Below are 21,016 nucleotides of genomic sequence, written 5' to 3'. Positions count from 1 at the left end.
GCGCTGCCAGCTGGCCTCAGGTCCACAGAATGATCCATGGCCCATTTAATTTACTGGTGTAGATGTAGCCAGTAGAACTGTGGCCAGCACAAGAATAGATGAAGCAGGAAAGTTTCAGTAGTCAAGATTTTTTTCACCTCAGTGTAAGCAGCACTTCAAATTGCCTCTTCCTAGACCTGCCTAAAAGCTTCTATTCTTGAAAATATAATTTTTAGGTTCTAAAGAATTATTTTAGGCTTTTAATTTAAACTGCCCAAGCTAGGGAGCGCTCTAGGGAAGCATTTATATGGTGCTCTGAGTGATTTCATACTTATCTATTTAATTATCTTCACTTCATAATAAACTCTGCCTTGTAACAGTAGGTAGTGCTCTACCTTGTTCTAATTAATGAATCAGTTATGGACAGTTAATGGACAACCTGCAGAGTCAGAGTTTGCTAATTTAGAGAGCATCTAGTTAATTTGTCGAAACATACTGATGCTGTTCATGCTGCCCAACAATTGTAACCATAAAGTAGTCCTTCCAGACAGAAACTGAGAGTCACTGTCAGAAAAGCTGGAGTTAAAGGCTAAGCACTGTTTCTTTAAATCTATCACAGTGCTGAGACATATCACCCTTCAAAGTGATGCTTCTTTAAAGACATTTCATGAATAATACATCAGAGACATGAAGATTGTGAACCACTTGTGATTGTGTATTAAGGTATAGTTCTGAGGCATGTGGCTCTTGGTGCTGAACCCATTCTTGTGTATTGACATCAGACAGTTCTGGGATCCTGAGGCCACGGTGGATGTGCAGTACCTACAGATAATAAACTGGGAGCAGAGCACGGTGCTGGGAAGCACTCAAAAGCTGATGTGCCTGTGTTTTGGAAGGGACGGAATCTTGGGTACCAGGCAAGGCTCTCAAAATTACTCCAGAAAAATGAATGTCTTCCAGGATACGGAACTCAAGATGTGTAGTGGTAAAATGGAGTTTGAATAGCAAATAGCTAAATAAAAAAAAAAAAAGAAAACATTTAGTGCTACACTGTATACAGAAAAGCTTCTAAGGATTTAATTGATTGGTTTGCATGAACATCAGGGAGAGCAATTAAAGAGAACATTACAGGGAAGATAAATTATTTCTACCCCTTGCAGAGGATAACCTCTTGAAAAATAATAAGGATCAGGTTTTATGAGAAATAAAGACACTCAGAGGAACTGATTGACTGATGAGCAGCAGATCCTGAGCACAGGACTGTACATGTGTCTGAGTGCTGGAGTTTAAGAGTGAGGCTGCTGAGAGTATAACAGAGGTTTGTTACTTCTAATTAAAGTGGTTTGTAGTTCTTAAGTCTCAAGTTTGTGTGAGTGTTTGAGTGGATGATGTGTATGTCTCCAAAATTGCTTAGAGAAAGATCTTGAACACTGAATACTGACAAGTTTTCTTTGAATTACTTGTACAATGGTTGAAACAGAAATTCAAATATATTTTCTAAAACGTCCTGGTGAAAGGAAAATAAATAAGCTTGACTTCACACAAGAGTACAATGGGGGTTTGGCTCTAAAGATTTTCCAGTGTATGCAAAAAAAAAACCAAAACAAAACAGGTAGACAAAATAGGGTTGGAAACATTGAATGGGGTTTTCAGAGTGCTTGATAAATCCCATATGGAAAGTCCTTGGGGCTGCTAAGTAACAATTGGTTTACAGTACTGTCACAGAGTAATAACCTGGTAAAGGACACAAAACACATTCAAATGTCATTTAAAAAAAAAAAACAAAAACAAAAAAAACAGGAAAAGAGAGTGAGGTTGCCTGATCTTTCATTTTGTTAATATACAGTTAAATATATTCATTTTTAACTGAAGGGAAGAGAAAAGGTATATATCACAGATATTAATATTAACCAACTCAGGAAACTTCAGAAAGACCTAAGAACACTAGAATAGCTATACTGGGTCAGATTATAAATCAACTTTCTCCAGGACTCTATTTCTGATGGTAAACATGTAGGAAAAGAACATGCCTAGAAGAAAGGCAAACGTTAATATTTCTCCTGGTATACCTTCCTAGCGTCTAGCTCTCTGCAGCATAGAGACTTACCAAGAGAGAATATCCATCTGAGACTTTTTATTTCATAGGTTCAGGGAATCTAATGAGTTGTGCAGCTTGATGGCAAAAGAAATTCAATAAAGATAAATGCTAAGTAACATATATTCCAGTAAATAATTTGATTTATACACATTACTGGGTTTTAAATTATCTAAAGTCACTCTTTAGAAAAAAAAAAAAAATTCTAAGGCACCAGTGTGAACCTTTTATTCTTTGTCATTCGTATATCAAATATTTGTATTGCAACAAAATCTCCAGACACTGATCAGGCCTCTACTGTGCACATCCAGTACATACAGAGAGAAAAAAGCCTGTAGCCGGAAAAACCTTGCAATCTGAGTGTGCCAACAGACAGGCAGATGTGGGAGAACAAGGAAACAATGAGGCAGTATTGATCAGAAGGATAAGCAGTGGTGTCAGATTAATTGACCTTTGCTCATTCTGCATTGGTGGTCAAAAAGGAAACAACATGTTAGCATGTATAATGCCATTACATGAATCAATGAGTTCTAATCTTACCATCTCAAAAGGCTACAGTAAAGACAGAAAGAACTTCAGCCCGAGGACAGAAATTCTGAAAACAGAAATGTAGGATTCAAAGGTTGGGAATAATTAATTTCGATGGGAAAACATGGTTCCAAGATGTGAAATGATAAATTAATGAGAAAAAATGACGTGCTAAGACTGTGTCAAGTGGATGCCCCTAATTAGCTATTTACTCATGTAGGGCATAGCAGAAAAAAAAATTCAAAACCACAGCAGTTGAAATGTAATTTTTCCTCTCATACTGCTTACTTAATATATGGAATGAGCTGTTATTGTCTAATGTCACTATGACTGATGTCACTTGAGTTCTATTCAGACTGGAGCTGCAGGTTAATCTGGATAATGCCATGTATAATTGGGATTCTCTTCTTTTAATGGTCCACATCTCTGTGTATCAAGGCATTGTCCACTCACCATCTCCTGCCATGAAAAACAGAAAAATATTTTCCTCATGGGCAGTTTAGCCAGTAATTGCTCAGCACTGGGTTTCTTGCTGCTCTATCTGAAGCTCTTAATGCTAGACACTCAACATGAAAATAGTGGTCTGATGTAGACCCACAATTGCTGTGACCTTTAACGAGAAATTTAATTAAATCTCAGAACTGACACTGTAATGTATGCCTATAGATTACTGGCAACATTCAGAGCATTTAACTAACCTGCATTTAGTTTTCAGTTCTGGCTCGCTGCTGGACTGCAGCCAGCATTTCAGGAATGGCTTTCCTTCTGCCTCCATTCTCTAGTACTGTGGAAGGAGGGAGAGGAGGGAAAAATGGCAATGTTGAAGTGATTTACCTACAAATGGTACCACTAACTTCAAGAACAATTAGAAACTGCACAATGAATAATTCAGCATTTTGTCACTTCAGGGGTTTCCCATTCTGCCTTTATAATTCAGAACACTGCCTCCCCTCCCCCTTCTCATTAAGGAGAAATTGTAGCTGGAGAAGCAGTCTCCAGGGACTGCCTGCTGCTTACCATGCAGGTGGCATTCCCTGGGGGCTTGCGGGCAGCCCCAGCTGGAGACACGGACCGAGTGCATGTGGAGCTCTATGGAGCACACAGCCTGGCCATGCTAGAAAAACTACCAAACTTAAGGAGGCATTTTCTGTTAAAATGGTTTTTCTTTCTTATTCCATACATCATTTGAGGAACAGGATGTAAAATGAAATTAAAGGGAAATTGCACTATCTGAGAATCCTGGACTGTTAATAATTTACAACAAGACATATATATATATATATATATATATATATATATATATATATGTGTATGTGTGTGTGTGTGTGTGTGTGTACACACACACACACACACATACATACATATATATATATATATATATATATATATATATATATGTATGTATGTGTGTGTGTGTGTGTGTGTGTATTTATTTATTTATTCATTTATTCATTTGTTTTTAAAGTTTTTTTCTCTTGCAGCGAAAACTGTTACTCTGTAACAACAAGGTCTGATTAAAGACAGGCAAAGTAAGAGATGAGTGGGCAGAGAGGCGCATACTATAAGTGCAACAATTTTCTAGCACATATTTTATCTGAGAAGCTGAAGACCTCTTGTTGTCCTTCAAATGAAATTGCAGGCATTCAATGATGTTTATATGTACAAAACACCCAAATAAACAAACAATAATCTTCTCTACAAAAAACTCTATTCTGCTCTTGCAACTACTCTCAATAGGAGCATTGCATTGCAGTGACAAAACATTGAACAAAGGAAACATGCACTTAAAGTAAAGCTTTAAAATAGGCTTCCAAGGACAACATATTGTTCCAGCTCAGAATAGAACTCTGCTTTTTAAAAGTCAGGGTTTGCAAGTCAGTCTATTTATAGTGCCAAGGTTTATTATTGTGGTGCTCAAATTTATATACAGAACACTAAATATTATGTTATAAGGGGATAGTCAGTGCCACCAGATGAATGCTTATATTTTGTGATTTGTTTATGTATTTTAAAAAAATTGTACAGGCATGAAGCATAGTTTCTGGAACATGTTTTAAGGAATTATTCAAGCCACATTATGGTTCATAACGAAAATGGGACCAAAATCACTGCAAGTGATTGCTGCAACTAAGATATAAGTGAATCTTTATTCACTTTGTTGTTTTTCTGTCTACATATATATTTCCATATAAACATCCTTCTCACGTACTAATAAAATGGTTCACCTTGCTAAACATCTCTTCAGAGCCATGGGCCACTTCAGTCTGTTCAGTGTACAGGAAATGTGATACAGATGCTAGGCTGATTGCAGATTAGGGCAAATATATTTCTTAGCACCTCTTCTGTAGTCCTGTCTTCCTAATGTGCCCCTTTGGCAAAGCACTCAGGTGAAATACAAGTAGTTGTTTGTTGAATTATCTTAGAGCTATGGTTTCATAAGCTAAGGCTGTCCTGTCAGTGAAAGGAGCAAACTCCTCCTTTGCTGCCAGGTGAGGACTCTTGAACCACTCATTGTGGTCATCCAGATCATGAAGTTCATCCTATTGAAAGGCTAACCCAGTGGAAAATAAGTGTTTTTTAGCAGAACGGTCCCTGAAGTGTCTGATTGCTTGGTGGCACAATGCTGTCATGGGGTGGGGGTGGCCAGGAACACCACATGGGTTGGAGTCAAACTTGCATTTCAGATCAGCTTCCAACATTAGGCATCTGTACCCTCAGTTACTTCCTTTGATATATCTCTATTCCAGGACTCCACAGTGTTTGTAAGAACTGACTGCAAGATGATTGTTAGTACTCTTCATTGATGCCGAGCCCTAGTTTATAAGATGTTAAAACTTGTGAATATTGAAGTCTGAATATATCCCTGTGGCATTTCAACAATGCATTTGATAGGATGTTGTGCTAGAGAAAATGGCTTTCAGGAGCTTTTATATACTCATAAGGGTATTTGTAATGTGAAGTTGACTTGTCTAGATAGTAGAGAATAACATATGTCTTCAGCATTACTGACAGTTTTGCCAACTTTTAGTATTGCAACACTTCTGCAGATAAGGCTATAAGAGTAGGTTGTTTCAAGAACCACAGAACAGATGAAATTAGTCATTAGCTGTGACTACCCAAAGCTGTGCACATTTGTGTTTGCCAGTCAGTACACTTGGCTGACTGGCCAGTAGGTACATGTGTTCGGCTGCCAAAACAAGACATGTAACAGATGAATTCTGCCTGTCTTTCCCTTTCTGATGTTCTTCTTTAACCAAGCAATATTATTCATGAAACTTGCAGGAATTTCATTATCTTTGACACCTCAACTTCTGTTTCCAATTCGCTGAAAATTAATCAATAATGCAAAATGTCGTGAGTGCGGTCTGACAAGGAAATGTACCCTCAGTTGCGCTGTATATGCTTTACAGAAACCAATGTCAAAATACACATTTAAAATAAAATGTTGCAGTAATATTGCAGAGATTGAAACATAATCTTCATATCAATTATTACACACTTGAGCAGAAAACAGTCCAGCTTTGGAAGGACATCCAATAGCTTTTGTTTCAGTGTCTTATCTCCATGTCTCTTTTGTCTGTGCATTCCTATTGATGTTTAACCACTCTCCTGTATATCTCCAGTTGCTGTTTTTTTACTGCAGATCACATAACTTTAGGCAATGACAATATTATTGTGCTAATATAGTTATAATATGCTATTAATCAGCATTATATAAATATTTCATAAGTTAATTGCCTGGAATTACAAGCATCATAAAAATGTTATAAGAGGAACTCTACATAAGTAGACACAATGGAGTCTGTTTTCCTGCTCAGAAAGATTTTATCCTCAGAAGCCTGTCTATTGCTTCCCATTATGTCAGGTAACCTGATAAAAGATAATTCTTTCTACAATGCCCATTCTTCTCATATGCCAACAACTATTTTGTCTACAACACTGCTGTGTGATGACTAATAGTAGCCCCTGAGCTATGCTGCCTTATGTAGGGAAACAAGTTGGCTGCTTTTGGGACTTCTGAGGCCAAGATACAGCTTAGGATAATATTTGTACCCCTTTAAATTTATTTCAAGAGGCAAAATTCACAAGAAAACACGACTCAAACTTTTTTTTTGTGGTCCTAGCATCTCTTCCCTCACTTTTGTCCCAAATATGTTCCTCCCCCTGGTATGCATTTTCAAAAGGTCAGCTTAATTCTCTTACATACTGCATCTCACTCTGTGGATAGGTTCTTCATAATGAAGTGCTAAGCTCTCTTGTGTTTCTGATTGACCGCTATTATGTCAATTTACAAACCACCTTTAAAATGTATTAATATCTTCTCATTGTTTCCCTCAATTTTCATGTGTATTTATATATTTTTCTTGACAGATCATTCATCATTTTTTATCATGCTTGAATAAAGACCGTTACTGTAGGCCTGGGTCCTGCATGTGATAGGGAACTCCTGTATATTAGTACAACATTGGGACAATGGAGGAGGGTAGAATAAACCCTCTATCCTAGTGGTGTTAAAGATTAGAAACAGAAATGGAGCATTCTCACCAGTTTTGTATGTTTTTAAATAATAAAATGATAGAATATCTCTAGTTGGAAGAGACCCATAAGCGTCACCTAGTCAAAGACCCAGCTATATAAATACATCCATGGATATATGTGTGTGTAAGAGAGAAAACAATATTCAGTATCTCTCCCCTCATCTTGAATTTTGTTGTGGTGATTCTGATTTTTAATTCCAAAGCCCTGTGAACTGTGTCAGTACCACTGACAGATGGCTGAGGGAAAGACACGGAGATCTACTCAGTAAAAACCATTTAGATGGAATGGCTGAATTAAGCATGTGCTTTGTGAAGTTGGGAAGAAGATAACAGAATGTTATGACTAGCACATTTCAACAATCCATTTTTAGAAATGTCAATTGCTCTGAGTTAGTCAGAAAACAACAGCCCCTGGCTGTGCCCAAACCCTAACCCTAAATTTGAAGGACAGTCATGGCTAGCAGTTGCCAGCAAGTAGTAGGTGTGAAGCTCAACACCTCAGGACTGTTCCTCATTCTGCATGTGGCTGGTAGGAAGCACCACTGCAGGTTATACACTGTGTGCACAGTGAGCTCAGATCACACACAAAGTGCAGACTGATGCCTTAGACTGCACAATATCTGGAATCACTTTAATACAGACCTGACATCCAGTGCCTCAGCTCATTCAGATTCTTTAAATGGTCCTGTCTTTCCAATTTTGGATCCTTCTTTATTACAATACCTGAACTGTCCTCACTCAACTAGTCCTATTAGCACCACACTTTCTTGATCTCATGACTAATATATATATATTTTTAAAGTAATTTGAACAAAAATCATTAGATAATAATTAGTTAATAATTCTGCCCATCATGTAAATTTGAGAGATCCCCTTCTGCAGAAAGTGGGCAAGGGAAAATATAGGGAAAATACAGTTCTTGCCCTCTTCTTCCATTCTCCTGGTGTAGGCTTATGTTTAATGGGTTAGGTGAACTCTTGGTTTGAAGCAATTAACCTGTTCTTGCCAACTTTAAGTGCTTAGTTCCCTGATCCCCTGAGTTCTGTAGGTAGATTTTAGTCTGGTGTGGAAGTTCATTAAGTGTTGTGTGTTTTTCTCCAGTGCGAGTGCAGAATCAGATGAACCTCCAATTCCTTCAGGAAATCCTTTCTCCTTCAAGATTTCCAAACAAGCCAGATAATCAACACTTCTCATAGTGAGTAAGAACATTTGCTTGCATTGGGTGACCCTACTGCCCAGGCAACTTATAGTCCCTGATATTCTCGAGTACTTGCATGTACTCAGTCTCCTAATATGGCCCCAAAGCTGCAGCTTTCTTTTTGTGAACAGAAAAGCTTGTTTAGATGCCAAAAATATTTCTGCTGAGACTGTAAAAATCCCTGATTTTCAGCCCTTCAGTAAGCAGTAGAACTGTCCTGGTTTGTTCAGGCTTTTCTCCTTCAGGCACTTAGCATATATCACAGAAACCTGAAACTTTTTCTTCCACTTTTCTCCAAATTTACAAGCAAGCAGAGCCTGCTAATATCATATAATTGACTGAGGAAGCACTTCTGAGGAGAAGGTTAAGGAACTCCCTCCCCTCTAGACTCAGCATTGGCTGTTTACTTTTGAAAAGATTTTATTTTTATTTTATTTTTCAGGAAGGGAAGTGCACAGGAGGTGGGAAGGAGAATGAAGCCTTGACTGCACTTTTCACTGCTTTCAGAAGGAAAATCTCAGCTGTATTCATGCAGGCTGTTCCTGTTTTGTCACTTGTCTGGACTGTTTGGCTCTGCTTGGAAGAATTAAAGCATTTTCAGAAAAGTAATCTTATCGCATGAGAGGGCAATTAGACATTTCGTAATCCTATCACCCCTGTGCTGAAATTACCATGCCCAGTTAGCAGCAATTCTGCTTCTAAGAACAGAGCGAGCAGCAGCACAGCATGAATTATTTAACTCGATGCTGTGCTTCCTGTTTTCAAGTCACTGGAATAATACCGGCACCACAGACAGTAATTATCCCCAGCATAGAGTAGAAACAGTTAATGGAACCTGCCTTTTAAATCAATATTATTAATTCAAGGAAAGAAACAGCATGTTCTATCTGACGCCTATGGAGTTTTGATCTGGGCTTGATGTCACGCTGAAGTAAGTGGTTACCATGGAGATTGGAGCTTGTGTCTGTGTATCCCTCCCTGCCAGGGAGCTGTGAGGAGTGTTTTTGGAGAGGAAGTGCCCATCTGTAGTCAATCACTATTGTTCTGGCAGAGCCACATGCCAGCCTCGCTGCAGCCCTTCGAACTGCGTCACGACACAGCAGTGTCAGTCCCTCTGAATAAAGACTCCCTGTTGAACCAGATTTATCCACCCTGCCATTTTCACTGTCAGTTGATTATCTGCTTGTATTTTCTGGCTGTGTTAATGTAGTCTCTTAGCACTGTTATCATAGGATCCCTACAGCTTGATACCTCGCAGTTCTGGATGGATCTTCTTGTGTTTCCTTGCTTTCTTTTTCACCCTCTTCACCTAATCAAGGGAAAGCACCCATATTACATCAGCCACATTGCTTGTTTTCTTTACTCTTAGATGCAGAAGACCTTGAAAGCCTGAATGTGCTTTCTCCCCTACACAAATTCATAGCAACCAAAACCTGCTTGTAATAGATCCTTTTATTAAATTATCATTATTAATTGCTAACATATGTTTCTGGAGCAAAGACTGGCAGTTTGGCACAGTCCGCCATGATTATTGAATATACCTGTTTATTAACCAATTAAGTAATGGGCTAGTATGCCAGTGGCATATGAAATCAGGGCATTATTACTAGCTGGAAGACATCAGACAAAATTACTTCTGCTACCTGAAGGCAATGCAATAAGACATCTTCCTGACTATCAGGTGGAGTTTGTGTTCTTAATTTATTTTCCTCCTTAAGCACAATACTCAATGTAATGTCTGATAAATTTCTGCCAGAAATTCTGTGAAGTGTCTGTCTCGAATACTATGCACAGCATGAATCAACTATGATGGAAAAAGAAGATTTATTTAACTATTTTCCCCTTTATTTTACTTCTCTTCACCCTCATTTTTCTCTTCTCTATCTCTTTTTTGTTTATCTCTTGTGTCAAGTGAAGATGCATTTGAGCTATCTAGGGTTCTCATTGAAAGTGATGCAAGAGGTTTTCAGAACAGCCATTGTATATACCCTCTTCTGCTATCATTCTTGGAAATGACTGAATATTTTCACCAGAAACATCAAAATGAATCAGCTCTAGGAAGATTCCTGGCATGAAAAACTGCAGGAAAAACAATCAAAGTTTAATAAATTCCAATAATGATAAACATTTTGATTGTGAAGAATGTGCCTACCAGGGCTGCTGGGTTCTTACCTAGCCACTGAATATTGTCTACATACACTGCTAGCAGTGGTAGGTCGATTAGCACTTGAGTACTCCCAGCCTGGGTACAGGTGTAGCATTCAAACCTCAGCTTGCATTGTATGCTAACTTTCCTAATTACATGATGAATGCAGTTTCATATTTGCCATCTGCCCTACTGCTATAAACAGCATAAACATTTCCTTAGTTCTAGATGGGGTGGTTCAGGCAGGGCTGCTGTGGAATTGTGATTGCCAGCTGCAGGGATGCACAGGAAAAGAACAACTTTCCCTCACTACCAGCCCCTCCAACATGTTTTATTTATACCTCTTCCATTCCAGCTGGCATGCACACTGGCAACTCTGGGATCTCTGACCCTGAACTAAACTGCTGCAGGGCTGATCAGGAGGCTTGACAGGTACTTGGTGAAGCTGAACTGCTTAGCAAATGCTCTAACTTTACTGACTCTTCAAATTTTAGTAGAAGTTGAAAGGAATGTTTCTGAGCACTTATCAATTCTATAAGCAAAATGTTTTTAGATTTCCAAAAGAATTGTCATTTCATGTGATTTTTCATTGTAATTCTGGGGTTTGCTGTGTTGTGAGGTTGACCAATGATTTTTGAGCTTTTGAGGCAGCCAGTTTGGATGAAGAGTCTGGCCATGCCTACACAAACAAAGCTAATTTGAAAACAGACCAGCAAGGAAACATAAGATTTCACTTCTGAAAGTGAATGGTAAGTTCAATTCCTAGTTATGAAGAAAAAAAAAAAGAAAGCATTACTTTTCAGATGAAAACCCCTGGTGCTTGTAAATCACATAAGGTTAACAGGGAAATAAAAGATATTTGGAGAGATGGATGAATGTATTTTAAATTATATTTAAACTATCCACCAAAAATGCATAGAAATTGGCATATTCTCACAGAACATGTAAATGTTACTGAATTTTCATTTTGACAAGGACTTCAATTAGAAAGCACCTAGACAGGTTTACTTTCTTCCATACATGGTTGGGAATTTTTCACCTGGTTGACTGAAAATCCTAGCATGTCAGCTATAAGAGACCTTGTACTATTTGTATCTTTTAATAATTGCTCAGAATGACCACCTGACATCTGAGGTATCTGGGGTTTTTTGGATCTCCATCTTTAATGTAACCTGCCAAGAGGGGAATCCAACTCTCCCTGGGCAATTAATAAATAATTTTGGTAATTAATGTGACATTTTTGATAAAGCAGGACATATGCAGGTAAAAGGCAAGACAAGGATACTTCATCCTCTAAATCAGGTGTTCTGACAGGATACTTGTCACATTTGAACCACATTCATGGATTGAAATTAAATGTGTTCCTTGGGCAATGTTCACCTCTTGTACAAGAGATGATAAATTCCACATGGAGGAAACTCTTTTGTGTCTCCAGCCTGAATTATCTGAGTTTTTTTTTCTCTTCTATTCTACAAAATACCACCAGGAAAGAGATACAACTGCTGAATATAATTGTAGTTATTTTTTTTCTAATTCTGATATTTTTTCTGTTCACTGCTGTCCATTATATAGCAGGGAAGTAAGACTTTTCATAAACTGAAGGAGTGTATATGAAGGCTAAAAGGCATATATGTTGGTGCTGGTCAACAATTCTGAGACACTAAGGTATGAAGCAACTTTCTGATTGCTTTTTCAGAAATTTGACTTCAGAATTCTTCTAGAGTAATACATTACCAGTTTGTTTATTAATTTTATTTTTAGGAACTTAATATTTTTAAAGATATGGAAAACTCTTTAATTTTATATTATAAACATAGCAAAGACTTGAAGCATTGCTCCAAACTCAAAATGAATGAAGAATATAAACATGTGATTTTTTTCCCTTGTTTTTACTATTTTGTTTCAGTCCATTTGTGTTCTTTAGCATCTTTTCAATGCACTCATAAGGACACGTTCAACCTCTGTCAGCAGTCATGGCCTATTTTATGTTCTGAAAAGTCTTGCCAGAATGGCCCCCTCAAGCAACACATGGCCCAATTTATTTATGATAGTGCCAAAAAAACTATTTCCAGGATGTTCGTAGGTCAAGAGCTCCTCTGAAATAGAGAATGCCTTAAAGACCTATTGCACTGTGTATTATTTAGTGTGTGCGAGTTGCACTCATGCCCCGAGGCCACAATCAAAATCAAGGAAGTTGAGGAAGAATGAAAGAATGATGATCTTTCTTGCATTTTGAGACTCTCCTCATAGCTTTATCCATCTATGTACTGTCATCTCTTCTAAGTCATCAGTTTACCCTTCAAACAATTTTCTTTTTAAAAATCTCCTTTCATTAGCCTCCTATTTCTGGTTTTTACCTGACAGCTATCTTGAGACACCTATTTTACCGTAGTGGTTATATCCACTAAAAGAATGATTAAAATGGGTGATTCATGGCTTGTCTTTTTATATTCCTTCTACTTTTACGTGCACACAAAACTGTATATGATGTGAATTAAGTATCTCAGCAACTTCTCAGGGTTTAAAAAAGATTTCAAGATGACATTTTTTAGGAGGTCTTTGGGAAGGGAGGTGCTGCTCTGTGTACAGAGCTGCAAGGCACTTTGGGAAGTAGAGCAGTGTTCAACAGTCCTAGTGAGAAAGCCCAGCAGATTAACTGCTTGTAATAAGATCCACTTAATTCTGTTTCTTTGTTTAGCCTTCTCCTTCCTAGTCATCCTGTTAATTCCTTCTGGTTTGACCTTTGCTTCAGTCATGCACTGAAATCATTCTGGGTGACTAAGACCTGCCTTCCTGCACTGAGACATTTTACAGGGAAAGTGGAGAATTTGTAAGCAAAGCACTTATAAGAGTATAAGAAGGATCTAGTTGTATTTTTTGTAGGAAGTATAGACTTCCCCCTTTTTTAAACAAATCCATAGAAATCATAATACATATACTGCAAAAATTCAAAATTGTGAAAAAACCCCATTTATAAATATGTAATACTTGCCAGTGTTTGTGAAATACAATGGTATTTCTACTTGCTTAGCCCAAATTTTAAAAATATGATAATATCTAATAATGAATACAGGATGAATTTGTCATATTTATTCTTATTGATAGACATGTTTTAAGGAATAATGTAACAAAACCAAACTTTTAGGTTTTACAGTGGAACAAAACATATGTGAAATTTTTCAGGCCTCCAGAATCCACATTACTGCTTCCTGCTTTTGAAGAGAAAAGATGGGTCTGAAGGGACAACAGGATGAAGGGGAATATTTGATATAATTTTGGGGAGTTAGAAGAGTGATTGGGCAATAGGAATTAATCCGTATTTGTTCTGGTTTAGGGATAAGTTTTGCAGTTTAACACATTAACTAACATCATGCTCTGTTCATTTCTTCTCTGTGCATCTTGTGGAAATGACTATCATCCTTTAATTTATTTTTTCCCAGTATAACATTTTGTCCACTTGGTTGGACTGGGATCCAATTACTCATTGTGGCTGGAATTTGTATTTCTAAACTCACTCTAAGACTCACTTGAAGTCTTCTTATGCTTACACTCTAAGTCGGCATAAGCAGGATGAAAAATGAGACTGCAGAGCACTGAGACCAGCAGAATTTTCAGCATCTGCGTGCAATAATGTGATTTGACTGACTTGTATGGACCTGAGCCCAAAAACTACAGAAAGGAATCATCTAGGCCATAGTAGCTGACATGTGGAAGATGTTCCTACTATAAAAGTTATGCTGATTACAACAGGCAATCCTTTTCAGAAAAGCAGACAGGCTTGTCTTGGTTTTGTGCTCTAGCTTATGTTCCTCTAGCCAGTTTCCATCCTACTGAATGTAAAACAGCTTGTACATCTTTAATAATCACATAAAATTGATTAAGGAAAATATCCAAAATTCTATTAATCTGTACTGCATGGAGGTTTGGTTTATGAGACTCTGAAGAGAGACAGAGAGAGAGAAATCGTACAAAGTGTTCTGTATCTTCAGTACAATTCAGGTTACTACACAGAACCTCCTACTCACACTTTAGTGACTCACGCATGCTAACCATAATGATTCCTCTATTTTTTTTAATGTGCTCTCATGCTAATTTTCTCATTTACAATTACAAATGTTACATTCACTTCAAAAAATTTGACAAAATCAAATTTCCAAAAATATATAATGGAATAATTTTCACTCATTGTCAAATCAGTTTTAAAAAAATTTTTGTACATTATTGTAGCGACATTACATTAACTTTGTACAGTATGTGCCATGATAAAATATTGGGAAAGTTGCTATTAAGTATATTTTTCAATGCTCTATCTGTGTGATTAAGTTTCATATGGCTGATTTTGAATAAAACATTGATCATAGAACTGTCGAAGGAAACTTCTACTAAAATCTTGGCTGAAAAAGATTCCTCTTCAATTGCACCTTATTATTCTTCTTTCCCCCCTGCTTTGGAGTTATGTAACAGCTTTCTTCCTGCCCTTTTTGATGTACTGTGCTTTCTTAATATTCCAGGAAAATGAGATTATGGGTTCACTTGTATCCAAAGACTGATTTCCATGTTAAAATGAAACCAGAGTGCTATAGAACATATATCACTTTCAATAATTTGCAGTGATGCACAGAGATATAACTCTATAGTTAAAAAAACCCTCAACTCCATCAGCCAGAAGGAGCTTTTAGCTGATTTTTAGAACGTGGACAAATGTCCATCTACAAAACCAGGAAGGTGCTGAGAAAGGCAGTAGTGTGCAAACAGAGGGCGAAGTCTTTTTTTGTTTGTCTTTGAAGGATTATAAAATTCTCTCTGGGTAAATGGAAGTTTTGCACTCTTGCGTCTGAACAGTCTTCTTAAATATTACAGAATTCAAAGTCAAAATATCACAGCAGTGTAAGAGAATGCAACAGTTTTGCAACCTTTAAGATACAACATCAATATTCTTTCAAGTTCATATTTTCAAAGAGCCCATGGGTCTTGCTATGACATGCAATGATATGGTGCTCAAAGGTGCCCATTTTTCCTGCGGCAGGTTGATAGCACTGAAGTCAGAGTATTCTGTCCCCATGGCATGAAGCCTCACAGAAAAACATTCTCAGATGTTTGAAGTTATACAGCAAGTGATTCTTAGTTGCAGACTTGACTGAAATTAATGAGAAAGATTATTTTCTTTTTTGAGAAGACATAAACTTGCTTTACCTGTGTCTGATGTCTGTGTCAAGATGGTACAAGCAAGTTCTGGTCTGAAGGACCTGTGCTTGATCTGCTGTGATAAGCTCCGGTGGGTGTATGGCAGTGTTTGCTTTGGAGTTTGTAAACTCCCTGCTGTGATGAAGTGCAAGCAAAGCAAGCACAGGTCCAGGCACCAGACAGAAGATTTACAGTGCATTTTGTAAGGCCAAGGCTCAAATACACAGTAGTCCCTTCACCTGGAGGTAAGACTTTTGGAGATGAGGGATTTCCCTTCTTCAAACAGATACAGGAGACAAATAATACAAGTAAAATTAAAGAAAATGAAATCCATGATATATCCTTAGGAGCATTTTGCAATAACCACATTTTCAGAGACTATTTGCGCACAGAAAAAAAACTTTGAATGAGCCTACATAACTCATAAATCAAGCATTATGTGTTCTGGTGCCTTTTTTAGTGCCTTCATGGTAATAGCACCCACTGTGTTCTGCTGCTTGTTTTCTCTAAGAAGTCTTTCTGCTGTTTCTGGTCAGTAAATTATTTGTACTGAGGTTCTCAGATGCCCCACAACAGAGGCTAAGTCAATACTGGTAATGATTCATTGTGAAATAATGCTAGGTCTTTTGGACCCTCTCATTACTTTTGTCTACCTGAAAATTGTTTCTTTTACTCTCAGAGAGTTGTATTATTATCCACTGTACTCAGTAGAGAATCAGTTTTAAAAATATGTTAAACCATTAAAGTAAGATTAATAGACACAAGGAAGTATCTATGACTTTCTGTTGTCTGAAGAGGCAATTTAGCAACTAGCTTAGATTAGAAGCTGAAGGCAGGCTTCAAAAGGCTACACATATATATTTGTGCAATTTCTTGCCTAGAATATTTCAGATGTCTGCAAAGCTGGTGAATATGATTGGTGTAAATAGAATACAGAAGGAGCTAGAGATTGCTTGAACGACTCAAAAAGCTTTAGCTATCCACGTTGAAACAGACTGAGACACTAAATTTACACAAGTACAGGATGGTATCTGCATGTGAGCCAGCTGTTTAAGTTTCTGCTATAATCAGTGAGGGTGCAACTCAGCTGCCTAACACCTTACTTGAGGTGCCCCAGGGTACACAGCATAGCCCCCAATGCTGTAACCAAAGGGTGTGGGCAGCCATATAGGCACCATGCCATACCTGACAGCCTTCAGCTGGCGTCCTGGACTTCTGGGGAATCTCAGGTGATGCTAAACACTAAAGATTATACAGAGATGAATGTCAGATCTAGTCTATATAGCGAGCAGAATTTGGAAAGTTATTAATCTCACCCTGAAATAGTCACCCACTTTTGACCATCTTAGTAGGCTTTCTGTGCTGCCCTCAGTCAGCTGACTAGGTTAGGAAAGACTCAGCTAAGACACTGAATGTACACCTCGTTTCATGTCTGGCTCTGGAGCTGAAATCCACCCATAGCTGATGGTGTTCTGAGGTTAGGTGAGATGAGTCCCTTTCCCATCAGCCATGACAAGGATACATGACAGGCAATTCTCCCACCCTCGTGTTAGCACTGTCATCCTCAGTTTGAAGAGGCTTGTCAGGCTGTTAGCAACAAGCTGTTTATTTAAAATGTCAGTTATGTAACTTAGGACTCTTTAAATAGGTTTTTCTTTATATTACAGTAAATTAACATAATTTAAGAATTACTCTCACTTCCCGCTGTTAGCAACAAGCTGTTTATTTAAAATGTCACTTATGTAACTTAGGACTCTTTAAATAGGTTTTTCTTTATATTACAGTAAGTTAATTTAAGAATTACTCTCACTTCCTTTTTTATTCACTCTGAAGTTTACAGAGTTCTGATTTTCGCTAAGACATCAGTAAATGCAATAATTTAAGCAGTCTGAAATTTCAGCAGTTGCCTTTTCCTCCAGTTTCCCTTTATTTGGGCTTGTTTATTTTTTGTGGGACAAATACAATGTTTGGCAAAAACAGATCACTTATAATAATGCTACTGGCTGTACAACTTTGGGGAGAATTTTTTCTGCAATGTTCTCTATGTGAAAGAGCCTGGGCACCCACATTATTTCATAGATGAAAACCTAGCAGACTAGATGACAACACCCTCCCCCCTAGTCTGTCAGGTATTGAACTTTACATTGGATTAACTCCAAAGAGTAAAGTCATGTGAAGTACAGCACTAGCACAAATCAATGGTACAATTCAGTTCATTTAAACACTAGTTAGTTCATATGGCCATACTGAGAAAACATAACTTTCATTAGAGTTGCTGGCATAGGGATTGTCATTGCTGTCAGCCTAGATGTAAATTCAATGAGTTAATTCAAAATTTTACAAACATAAGTGGAGAAAATATATGCTCTTGATACACGGGCACTTTACTTAGACCAATGATAAAGGTGAAGTAGAGCAGTCACATGATCAAGCAAATGAATTCTCTTTAAGACTAAAACTGCTTTTCCTTAGTTAAGCCTCATTCTTGTTCAGAAGTGTCCCTTTAAAAGTCACTTCTGGTTTAATCAGGCTGTTGAAATTCAACATAGATGCACACCAAACCAGAGTGCAGGTAAAAATTACAGAGCAGATTTAGCTATACAGGGGCACAGAAAGAAACAAGGACCTGACCTTTTAAATTTATATGTCTATTTACATGATTTGGAAGTGTATTTTTGTCTTCTCTGAAGAAAGGATGTGAAAGATGCAAGCAGCTTTCTTGGTTCCTTGATCTACACGTCTGTGGTAGGATTGATGTATGTGATTGGCAGTAGCAAATGAGACCCAAAAACAAAGGGGGAAGTGGATTAAATTGTGGCTTCTTAATTTCTTTCCTAAGGCACTGATGGACAAATGCAGGCACATGATACTCTGTGCTGTACTACCCTGAAAAAAACAGCTCTTAAAGCATAACAGATTTATTTTTACAAACACCTGTATTTTGCTCTTTCCTAAGCATATTGGTCTGCAAAATCCACTGGGGTGTGTGCGATAGTACTTGGTAAGAAGACAATATGCTACAAAAAGTCTTTTAATGTATGTGTAAAATAGAGATATAGGAATATTTGTTGTAATCATGCTAAACCTGTCAAAAGGCTTGAATGATACCACGATGTCAAAGGTGGTGAAAGACCCACACTGTTTATGGATGTAAACTGTGCTACAATTATCTCTGTATACAAACATCTTTCAATAAATTTCCTGTCATCTGCAGACACAGACATAAGCTGGACTCTCCCATTATAACAGCTGTGAAGAAAAGTTCTTTTATATTTCATTCTGAAATTTCTTGATCATTATGCTCTATTAGAGCTGTCTATGAAAGCTTCCCCTGCTTGTAATAGTTGTGTTCTACTTCTGCTATACACCTTAGATACACAATAAGGAACAATTAAACTTTTTGACAGAACAGGCAAAGAGCTGATAGAGCAAAACCCATTTGTGAAAAACAACACACTGACCCCTAATATCTAAATAAAAAAATGAATTACATTTTATGTCCAAATTGCATGTTGTGAAAGGATGAGGTGGAAGGAAAGAGACACGGCTGTTTGAAGGGTCTTGTTCTGCAAAAGTCAGAGCTAACTGCAGCATTGTGTGTCTCTGTATATCAGATACCTTGGCCAAAGGTTGTCATAGAGAGAGTCCAGGCTTCACAAACTCTTTCTCTGTGCTCTGTAGTACATTAGTTTGTACTACTGGAATTTGAGATCTAGTTTAGATATACAGTCAGCATGAGTCAAGTGCCTCAAAAAATCTGTTTTCAAATTACTAAGGTAGCCCATTTCTTAATAACCACAGAGCATAATTTACACTCATTTTATTAATTTTCTAAATTACTGTGGTATTCCATGGTTGCTTTTTATGTGGGAAAAAATCTGAAAACTCTACAGGTAAAAAAGGATTAATGTTTTGCCTACTACTACTGCAGAATTTGAAATTTTACTGCCTTTCTTGCCCTCACAATACAAATTTGTCAGTTTTTAAGGATAATTATTATGGTGCTCAAAAAACAAGAAATGTGGGACGAGTAATATGATTTAATTTAGGAAAGATGAGATAACAATGGAATGATTTTCAGTCAAAGATGAAGGAGGAATATGAGTTACAGGTCGAAGAATGAAAGAAGGCTTAACTAATAAACAGAAAATCATCCGTGAAATCGCATTTACTTGGAGCTCTTAAAACTCATTTTGCTCAAGAAGCATCCAGAAGACAAATGTGTAAATAATTGCTCTTTGCAGCCATGTTTGACTCCTGTATACATGAGAGACTGTATTTCTACTACAATATTTGTATTTCCATGTGTTGCCATTCCTGATTTGTTTGAATAAAAAAAAAAAAAAAAAAAAAAACCACCCCAAAAATGTAAAAGGAAGGAATGAAGGAAGAAAGGAAGGAAGTTTGGTTTTCTCTTGTCCATTAAGGGATCAGTACCTTAAAAACCCTCTTCAGATACTTAGAAGGCATTATTCTTACTTATTGGATGTTATGCTGCTGGCCCTTCTTCTTTCTTTGAAGTTTTAAGGTCTTAATATGCTCTCTATTTTCTGTGAAACTTATTTGTAGGTGATCAGATTAAAAACGTGCTTGGTGCTGAAGGCAGTGTGTGTGTGTATGGAGATATACATTGGGAATACTTCTTGTGAATGTTAGAGCCTGCTATAATCACAGAGAAAAAAAAAAATCTCTGGCAATCCCAGCCTCTGCCAGTCTCTGTGCCCTGACTGGTTTGGCAGAGACCTAGCCCATTGCCTTTCATTACTCTCCTAACCATACAGTGATGAGCATCAGTTTTAAAGAATTGAAAGGTGGTTTAGAAAGCAGCAAAACCCAGGAAATAGTTTGTCACCTTTTTCAGTGACCAATATTTCCATATAAATTTTTGCTTTCAGCTGACAGCTCATGTTATGAAATTCTGTAAAACCTACAGACTCAACATACCCTGAATGGTGTGTGTGGCTGCAGAGACACAGAGCAGTTATAAAACCAAACCAGTAATCTAAAGTCATTGCATTTACGCCCATTAACTGAAATAAAGCATTACTTATTGATTACTGAGGACAGTGATGTCTGCTTGCAGGCCCTTGCTTCCTATGTCATCCAGAGATAAACATGAAGGTTCTTCATCAAATTGATTTCTACATAAATGCAAACTTTCTCTTTTTCCTCCCTGTCTCCCAGTACTGCTGAAGTACTCTTTTGCAGACTCAGTAGTTTCAGGAATTACTTTTCTGTATGCCTAATTTAGGCTCCTTTTTATAAAAAACTTGACAAAAGAGTGGCTTACTGCTCTGAGTTCTGGCTTGGATTTGCTAGAAGCATACTTGCTGCTGCCATCACATCTT

The sequence above is a fragment of the Pyrgilauda ruficollis genome, unplaced genomic scaffold (genome assembly GCF_017590135.1).
Source record: "Pyrgilauda ruficollis isolate IOZ18807 unplaced genomic scaffold, ASM1759013v1 scaffold99, whole genome shotgun sequence".
Classification (NCBI taxonomy): domain Eukaryota; kingdom Metazoa; phylum Chordata; class Aves; order Passeriformes; family Passeridae; genus Pyrgilauda; species Pyrgilauda ruficollis.
This window is presented reverse-complemented; position numbering follows the sequence as displayed.